A 7,788-nucleotide genomic window follows, 5' to 3' on the forward strand; every position below is an offset into this window, starting at 1 on the left:
CGACCGCCTGAAATGCTGTTTTTTTCACCTCCGTGCCCAAACGTCTTTGTTTGGGCTTCCGAAAGCGGATGATGTCAGGAAACAGTGGTTGCAATTTATTTTTTAACTCTGTTCCTGAGCATTATAAACCCAATTTGCTTTTGTGTGCTGCGCATTTTACTGAGGACAGCTTCCACAACATGAGGGAGTACAGTGCCGGATGCGCCCAAAAGCTTTTGTTGAAAGTCGGAGCAAGGGGCGGGGCAGTACTGAAACACCGTCTAAGCTGTTCACCAATCACAACGCACTGGGACAGCTAACCAATCACAACACATTTTGTTTTTCGGAAGGTGGACCTTCATCAAAGCCGGAACTAATTGAGCCGTTTGTGCCAGGCTGGGGAGAAAGCTATTTTAATAATGTAAATTATGTGAAAAATAATGCGTTTTTCGAACCACCAAGCATGAGAGCATGTTCTAGTACACCCCCAAAACAAAATCAAGACTTTGTAAAAGAGCATAATAGGACCCCTTTAAAGCACTGCTCTTGTTTTAAAACTCAAGGGATGCTTTTAGAATTCAACAGTTTAAGTCAGAAAATAGAAAGTCTGATTGATAAAGGAGTAGTTCACGCCAAAATAAAAACAATTCTGTTATCATTTATTCCCTTTGCTCTTTGACTTTCATTGTATGGGCATTCTTCAGAATACTTTTTTTATTTTCCACAGAAGAAAGGTAGTCATACAGGTTTGGAACGACATGAGAGTGAGTAAATGATGACAGAACTTGAATACAAGTCATGTGGAGAGAAAATGTGAATGTAAACAGCTAAAAGCCTAATCTTGCTAAGTTTGGTGGCTTTAGCATGAGAGACGAATGAAGAAGCATTTTATTCATCAGTAATGGTCTACGGAGACAAAATGAGAGTGATGAGGGAAAAAGCGTGGAGGAGAGGAATCCGGTCAGAAAAATAAGCACGTTTAAGTTGATTTGACAAGTGCATCAGGCCAACATAAATATTAGGTTTCTGTAACAGAGCTTTTCCTGCGAATGAGGAGGAGTTCGGCCTGTGTTACTATGGAGGTGCACTGGCAAAACAAATAACATTTGCAATGGTGAGAATAACTGTTTTGTCTCCTCTTATCATGAAAACAATAAATGCTTTCGTGGAGACATACTGCGAATAAACGACTGGAAATGCAGACTCCATCCCGGGGCGGCTGTCAGAACGTTGAAATGTTTTGTCAGAGTAATGAGCCGTGTTGGTCTCACTCCTGCAATAAACTCAGCTTAACCAAAAGACTTTAAGAAGAACCCACCTGAGATCCTTCATGCTGGAAAAGCTACTGCAATCTGCAGTAAATCTTTCTAGAAACGGCATTGTAATTATCCAACTTGAGATTGTAAGGTGACCCAGTCACTTTAGATGTTCCCTACACAAGATATGGCAGTATTTAATTGCATATTATAAATCTGCATGGGTAATTTCTGTCAACGTAACCGGCAGGGTTTTTCCCCCACTGGCGTAAGATCATGAGTGAAAGAGAACTGTCTATAAAAATCTAATTTACTAGATAAAGCCTTAAAGGGAAAAAATTTAAGTCATACTCAAACAGATATTTTTCGAGGAATGTTTTTGTTTCAGTTGAAAGATTTACTCGAGTTTATTTAACTAGCTGTAATATATTTCTGGCTAACACCTGTTTCTGACAGCCTACCTAGTTTTGTAAACAATGGATATTTTTTCATTTAAGTAATATGAAGTTCATTCTGCTGAACAGAGGTGGACCACAACTTGCCTCTCTTTTTAACATTTTAAATGTCCTGCCACAAAACCCCAATGCAAATTGTCCCAAACCAAATCTGTTTGGCCTCATGAAAGATTAGTCATCTTGCACCTCAGAAACCATCTCTACTAAATATAGTTTAGTCTAAGCTCAGCTTCTGAGATAGATTGGCTGTCAGGTTTTGGCATGAATCTGGATTATTTAATGAGTCTGTAAATTAAATTTAATAGCAACCCAACCAAGTCATCAAAGAGCTTCTGGAAGCTGGCCTCACAAGATTTACATCTTTATGGTCTATTAAATTTATTCACATAAAATTCAGCATCTGTGAGCCCAGCTTTTATCAGACGAGCAAGATATATTCTTATGATTTATGACTATTTCAACCTGATTCATAATAAACTGATAAAAAAATGCATCTAGACATCTGTGCGGCATCTTAATTCAAGGTCAAAAAAATTAAGTGCATGTGAAGGATGGAGAAAGAATGTTTCGAACACATCTTGTCTGATTTGCTGCGTCTTTAATCAGCCAAATGGCACAATAAAACAAACTTGGCATTAAACATAGTAGGAAACAAGGCACATGTATCAAGCTGCCAATCAACATTCTTAATAGCTCCTCTCAAAATATATGTACAATACATTCAGTATTAATTCATACCTAAAGTTCCTTTTCAGTTTCAGTTGTTAGGCTTTCACAGCATCAGGAAGAAATTAAATGAAGAATGTGTTAATAGTAATAACGCTATTATTATTTCTGTCAGGACCCCTATCGTCAAAGATGATTGACAATTAGCATACAGTTTGGATTGGCGGTATGGTTCCGTTCTGGGCAAGAACTCCCTGCGCATCCATGCAGCCTAGCATGGATGAGAGCAGGGAGAGCAGCGATAACCCCCCCAGGGTAAACAGAACAGAACCAACATAAATGTATTGCAGATATCGTTAAAGTTCAATAATGTTATGTACACATTTTAGAATTAGTCTGATTCAAAGGAGAATCAGAAGGCTGAATCCTGACTGACAGAGGAGGAGTTGGAGATGGATGAGGGTAATTAGCTATTGAGCAATGCGAAAACTGCTGATACTACTGCGGGACCTTATATATGAATACTTGGATAGGTGTCGTATTCCCATAGGTTGATGGGGATCAGCTGAGAGTCAGCTGATGCGAGCTTGACTAACGTGACCTGCCAGAACTGACGCTACGCTAGATTATTATTATTAATATATTTTAATTTTTGCAATAAATTGATCAAACAGTTTGTACATTACAGGTCAAGAACGGTTTCAAGCATAAAAGTTAAACTGAATTTCTTTATAATGAATTATGAGTTTGAGCGTAGCTCTTAGTGATAGTCCCATAGTCTTATCTACTACCAGTAATGTAAGAAACCAGAGTATGTTGATTAGCATAAGTTAAGTTTTCTATATGCATATGCAGATATGACCATATATCAAGCCATAAAACAATCAGCTGTAAAACATGATATATGTTATATGAATTATATTCCAGGTTGTACTGTTTGAGATGAATTACATGTGTTTTGAGCGCAGGTTGGTCATCAAGCATCAAAGATATTTGGAGCATGTTCAGTTTGAACTGAATTCAAAGTGCAAATACTTGGCTCTAGAAGCTAACCTTTATAAGACTTAGATAAAAGCATACTTTTGTCTTATCCATGTGCTGTATCAGTGACTAAGTGCATCTCCAAAAGCTGCTAAGATTCTTACCAGAGTCAAAGAGAGGACAAATGAAAATAAAACATAAGATTATGTTGATAATAACATAAGAACTTGTTAGGGTGGATTACTGTGACAGTATAGACAGGTGCGTAGATGAAGAAGGAAAATGAACTCACATTTACAATGCAAGAAGCTGTTTGATTGACCAGTTTGATTTGTGATGCAGTACAGTCAAATCCTTACTGCTTAATATCATACGATTCTCAGAAAGTTTCCTTAAAGGGGTAGTTAAGTCAAAAACGAAAACTGTGTCATTTACTCACTCATGCCGTTTCAAAACTTTTGACTTATTTTCAAAATAAGATGTTTTGAAGAATATAGAAATAACATTGGACCCTATTGACTTTTATTGTATTTAAATTTTTTAAAATATCTTCTGTTTTTTTTTTGGAACAACATTAGGCTGAGTACTGTAAATAATGACAGAATTTTCATTTTTGAGTGAGCTATCCCTTTAAGATCTAATTATCTTTAGGAATTTTCTTTTTTCCCCTCATCAGATTTATACATGCAGGAAAAAAGTGCATTAAATATGAAAAAAATGTTTGGCATCCCTCGGGTTGGACTCGGAGTTTATTTACTGAATATATTGATATTAGGACTAAGATAATTTTTCTGAGAGAGCGGTCAGATCACATCCAAACCAAATAGTCCACTGTCGAAGTATGAACATAAACGGCTTATCTTTGAACTGCAGACACATACATTTAAACACTTGCATCAACATTTCGTTTGAATTTATACTGGTCGATTTGGCAAACGTCCGCTTTTCTAAGGAGTCATGTTTTGACCTTATCTGAATAAATGGGACCAGGTTTCCCCCCCTGGTCCCGCGTCCTTGTTATGCCCTATAAATGAGAACACTTCTTCACACGCTGCTTAGAATTCTGTTCAGTACCCGTTTACCAGATGCATTCCTTAGAAAGCACACCATGGGACTCTTTCCTGGAGTGGGGCTTGTGTTTGTTGCTGTTGTGTGGCTCTCTTTTCCGATGCCTCCATCTTTAACGTTGGCAACTTCCCTGCTCCATCGTGCAGCACGATGCCTTCCAAGACTGAAACAGTCTGTGAATAATGTCTTAGCGGTCCAAATGGACTAGTTCCGCTCGGATAAGCGATGCCCGGTTCTGTTTCATGGTGCTTCCCAGGGACATGTTCTCCCTGAGCCTTTGCTATTTAGTTACTGGCAGCCTCGAAGATGCAGAAGTTCAGCCAGAGACCTCTGCGTCACACGGTTTGATTGTGTTGCACATGTTCAGACCCATCAGCATGCATTTCTGCAGACATATTTAATGGGGGGGGGAAAAGGCACATGTACTCCTTGACTCCTTACGGCTGCTGCATTTCCTTTTTTTTTTCTTTTTTTTTAATTGGTCATCATGCAACATTTTCTCCATCTGGAGCTTTCCGCTGAACTTTTTCCCTCCCTTTTTCAATCCAATCACCCCTCATTGAAATTTCCCAGAATCAAACACAAAAACTGGGAGGAAAGTCATAGTCAGCAGCAGTTCAACTTTATTTTTTTTTTTGCCTTTTTCTCATTAAAAGGAAGAGGACGGTTGTAGTACATGAGAACAGTTCTGTGAAACAAAACTCAAAGCCTTCAGAGTGATTGTTTCAGCTTGTTAGCAGTCGTGCTCATTTGGATCAGGACAGAGAGGTGTGGTCTGTCATCCAACCACAGACAGGACAGAAGACCATTTCGTCTGTGATTTTCATGTGCACACCAGCGCCGTATTGACCCAAATGAGCGACTGCCGATCTGTCGACGACATTCGAACACTTTTCTCTAACATTCAGGAGTAAAATAACTTTTCATCAGCTTTCCTGTACACTGCAGTGAAGCCAAGTCCGGTGGCTGAGGCCATTCATTTGGTGATTGTTAAGTACAATACGGGCCGAATGAGTTAGTAGTTTTCAAAATGGGATGTCGGGAATGCTTTTATTACCGGTGCAAATGAACTGAAGCTGATGGTACATGGAATATGAACGATTGTCAGTTGAAGAGGGGAAGGGAAAGTGTTACAAGCGCATAAACAGGCCACATATTAAAAATAAACATTGAATGTCAATAAAAATAAATTATTTTCTTTTCATATAAAAGCTGGGTACTTGTGCTTTCTCTTCTTTTCAGCAATTTGGTTTTCTTTTGTAAACAATATATGTTATGTCACATAAAAATATTGCACACTTTAACTCTACGTTAATCGCAAAGGAACACGTTATTAATAGTGCATCTACAAATCGTTTTGCTGGCAACAATGTATTCTCAAAATTGAAGTGCAAACCACACGGTCAGTATTTAAAGTCTATATTCATTTCATTCTTTTTGTAAAGTGGTTAGGAATGTAGGACACCTGCTGATCATTTTAGACAATTCAAGAAAATTACCTGGAGCCCAGCCCAAGTGTTTCCACCGGAGCCACCGTTAAACAGATTGAAAAGCACCTAACCCTCGATTTCTCTCCATTATACAAAAAATAAAATCTTATAGCATTCACAGAAAAGGCTATTTGACCTCTTTTTCAAAGAAATTATCGCTTCCCGTAGCTCTTCTCGAGCCAGTGCCGAACATCTTTAAGGTTGTAGAAAAATGGACCCTTACCCCCAAGGTAAGCGATTTTATTCTTCTGCACGATGCAAACCCGCTCGTAGGCCACACCGTAGGCTACGTTGGCATTGTTGTCCATGCAATCTGCTACCAATTGGCACTGAGGAGGCAAAGAGAAATGCTCCAGAAGTGTCCGGGCGGCAAACATCCTCTCCTCCAGATTACGGTGTTTCCTCACTTCAAACGAAAAGTTCTGCATGGGAGGAGCCGCCCAGCCGTCTGAGGGGTGAGCCTCATCGATGTAGACAAGCAGGAAGTCTGCCACATCCGAGAATTCCTCCACCATCCGCCGGAAAACCGGCAGCTGGCTTATAAAGGGGGGTCAAGTGGCCGAGCCAAAGTTGACCACTAACAGGCGGTCAGGAGACTCGAAGTCCAGCAGATGGCACGCGTTGTGGGTCTTACCGCTGACGCTCCAGCATCTGTTGATGCCGGGAACCTTCACCACCTTGGAGTTTGGAGCAGCTTCGCCCAGCTTCACCTGAACAAAACAGTTCCACATTCACACATTAATATTTTTGAGGACATTAGAATAACATGAGCAATGAGCCATAATGCCTAGTGGCCAGCCGAATGATCAGTCTCATAACTACACTGAAAATTACTTCACTTTCGCTTAGTGGGTTTATTGGCCTCTGTTGTTATGGAGACTCGAGTGATGTCACCAGGGTTGAGATCTCACATTCACAGCTGTATATATACAACAACAAAAAAACACATTCTTTGGGGCTTTGTCACTGCTCTAAATCGATGTTTTGGGCTTGCACCTTTTAACACCATCTGTAAGAACTTTTAAGCATCTTGTAGAAAAAGTACAGCGCATGATCTCTCTGATCTCACAATAGACTTTTGAGCCAGATATTTGTTTGTAGTCAGATGTCTATGAAAATGCCGTTTCTGTGACTTTATAAGTGCATATGCATTTTGGCACTGTGTTAACACCTGGAAACACACATAAAACTCATCCTCGCTTTGCCAAAAAAAGTCGTGAGTCATTGACATTATTTTTACGCTGAACGATTACCTCAGCAAGACTTTGTAGCCAAACAATGATATAGTTAATGGTTGAGGACAATGAATGCACATTAAGCTAGTGCATCTTACCCCACTGTGTGATTTGATTGATTTTTAGTTAAAAAGTAACAGGAATGTGAATCCAGACATTTAATTAATTAAGAGCATTGACCCGAGAGGTCGCTGACTGTCTGGAGGGCAAAGTTCACACACCTTTATAAGGATTAGAATTGTACCAAATGTCACGTTTTGAAGATTGAGCAAATATATATTCAAAATTAGTTGGAGGATGTGCACCACACTGTAAACAAATGCTTTTAAGAACTTGATGTCACTATATATATATATATATATATATGTTGGGGAAAGTTACTTTTAAAAGTAATGCATTACAATATTGCGTTACTCCCTAAAAAAGTAACTAATTGCTTTATTTAGTTACTTTTTATGGAAAGTAATGCGTTATATTACTTTTGCGTTACTTTCACGTTACTTTTTAAATATAAGCAGGGCTTGATTGTTTTTAATATAAGAAGTTCTATTTATAGCAAATATAAAAGCCTTTCACACCAAAAAATTTAATGAATAAACCTCAGGCTGAAGCAAAAGTAAATTCACGTCTGTACAGTAGAACGCAGGAGAAGAAACAC

General features: G+C 38.9%; 1 pseudogene; it reads right to left on the bottom strand.

Annotated features, from left to right (window-relative positions):
* Positions 1–4,872: 4,872 nt before the first annotated feature.
* LOC107690775 (type II iodothyronine deiodinase-like) overlaps positions 4,873–7,788 on the bottom strand; it is a 4,301-nt pseudogene continuing 1,385 nt past the window's right edge.

This window comes from Sinocyclocheilus anshuiensis, unplaced genomic scaffold, assembly GCF_001515605.1.
Source record: "Sinocyclocheilus anshuiensis isolate Anshui unplaced genomic scaffold, SAMN03320099.WGS_v1.1 scaffold3606, whole genome shotgun sequence".
Classification (NCBI taxonomy): domain Eukaryota; kingdom Metazoa; phylum Chordata; class Actinopteri; order Cypriniformes; family Cyprinidae; genus Sinocyclocheilus; species Sinocyclocheilus anshuiensis.